Here is a 2,121-nt window from a genome sequence, read left to right as displayed (position 1 = left end):
GTCCGCTTTTCGGATTTCCCTTTGTGAATTAGCTCGGACAGGGAAATTGGCTATGACAATATAATCGATAACGGCTGTATTACAAGCAGTTAATAATAGCAATGCTATTGCACTGGCACACACAAACGCATACGCACAGCTTTTTTAAAATACATTACTTCCTAAAACTCCAAAGGCATCACTTAGTATAACTCAGAATGTGATGTATAGCTATTATTTTCTCTGTTATTTTTTGTATAGAGCTTATTTCAAAAGCATCAGTTTGTGTGGACATAAAAAATAGGTGCCCGCATTACTCAAAGCATTGCCAAGAATATAAATTCCAAAATCTATGAGTCTGTCCGTATTTAAAAAACTAATAGTGTGCCTATATTATTCACCGTGTTGTCTTGAATATATATTCCATACTGTATAGTTATCCTTTCACAATTTCATAAGATTTATGCCCATCTCTCTCTCTCTCTATATATATATATATATATATATATATATATATATATATATATATATATATATATATATATACCTATGTAACATTTTTCGATTAAAATTAAGAAAGTGCGCGATTTTAAAGAAAATAATATAAAGACTAATATATATATATATATATATATATATATATATAGAGAGAGAGAGAGAGAGAGAGAGGGAGAGGGAAAGAACGACAGAGATAGACAAAAACAAAAACAAGTTAAATGCCTCTCAATGCTTAGTATTTAATGTAAGACTTCTTCTGGGAGAATGAACTTAAGAAAATAAAATACCAGTACAATATTTGAAATTATACTTGTTGTAAAAAGATGACTTGGTTCTATTTCACAATAGAACGAACAAATTCGATGAAATATTTGAAATTATACGTGTTTGTGAATAGAATGTCTTTGTTCTATTTTAGAACGAAAAAATTCGATGAAATATTAGAAAGTATACTTGTCGTGAACAGGATGTCTTTGTTCTATTTCAGAGCGAAAAAAAATCAATGAAATATTTGAAATTTGCATGAAAGAGAAAATGGTACCACTTATCAGGTTTGAAGCAGGTTTTGAAACCTGTCAATGTAGGATAGAGTCTCTGAGCAGCCACTGCCCAGATTTGGTAATCCATCTTAGAACGAACAAGGCTCGTGTGTTATATTACAGACTGTCGGAGCAACGCCAAACAACCTAGACGATTATTATTATGATTGATGTTCCCTATCCAAGTCGCTATCCAAGCAGGTCTTATTAAATACAAGGAAGTTTTCTCATTTTTTTAAACATCTTTTGCGACTTTCTTGATATCACAAGCAATTCTTTTGGTCTCAATCTTGTCTTCTTCATTTCTTGAGAACGTTTGATCTCGTGATCATCATTTTGGTTTGATTTTACATTCGTTTTTCGAGTTGTCGGAGAGAGTAAAAAGGATAAGAAGATGTAATTAAGTATATCTATTTATATTATCATATATTAGTTTTGTTTAGTTATTATTTATTTATGTTTTTATTGTATAAATACCTTCAATATAATCGTATCTATATTCAATAGTATTTTCTTAATATTAAGTTTTAGTTTTTGAAGTATTGCTCCGATTAATTGTAGTCTGTGTGTGCATTTATTTTTTTACATAATTTTGGTATTAGTAGTTATATATTTATTTCCGACACTAACGTATATATAAATATGTATATGTATGTACACACACACACACACATATATATATATAATATATATATATATGTATGTATGTATGTATGTATGTATGTATGTATGTATGTATGTATACAGCATAATCACGTTGACACACCGGTTCTCGTCAGATCACCGAAATTAAGCAACGTTGAGCCTGGTTAGTACCAGATGGGTGACCATTTGGGAATTCTAGGCGTTGTATGTGCTTTTCGCTTATCTCGGCATTGTTTCTAGTCGTCCTGAACCTTCACTTTCCACTAGTATTCAACAATGTCGACTCAGAAGAGGTGTGGGTGAGATTGCGCAACTCTTGCTACAAAAATTCCACACTCAGGCACCCGTACAGTGAGTATCCATAGTCTATAAAGACTAAAGGATGCCGTTTTTTTATGTATATGTATAATTTGACAGTCTTTTTCTTTATTTATTTATTTTTATGTTGATTTTCCCGATC

At 31.0% G+C, this 2,121-nt stretch overlaps 1 pseudogene; it reads left to right on the top strand.

Moving 5' to 3' along the window:
- Positions 1-1,755: 1,755 nt before the first annotated feature.
- LOC145256699 (5S ribosomal RNA) lies at positions 1,756-1,872 on the top strand (annotated as a pseudogene).
- The last annotated feature ends 249 nt before the right edge of the window (positions 1,873-2,121 follow it).

The sequence above is a fragment of the Euprymna scolopes genome, chromosome 32, assembly GCF_053919585.1.
Source record: "Euprymna scolopes isolate OS-2025 chromosome 32, ASM5391958v1, whole genome shotgun sequence".
NCBI classification, from domain to species: domain Eukaryota; kingdom Metazoa; phylum Mollusca; class Cephalopoda; order Sepiida; family Sepiolidae; genus Euprymna; species Euprymna scolopes.
This window is presented reverse-complemented; position numbering and strand designations above follow the sequence as displayed.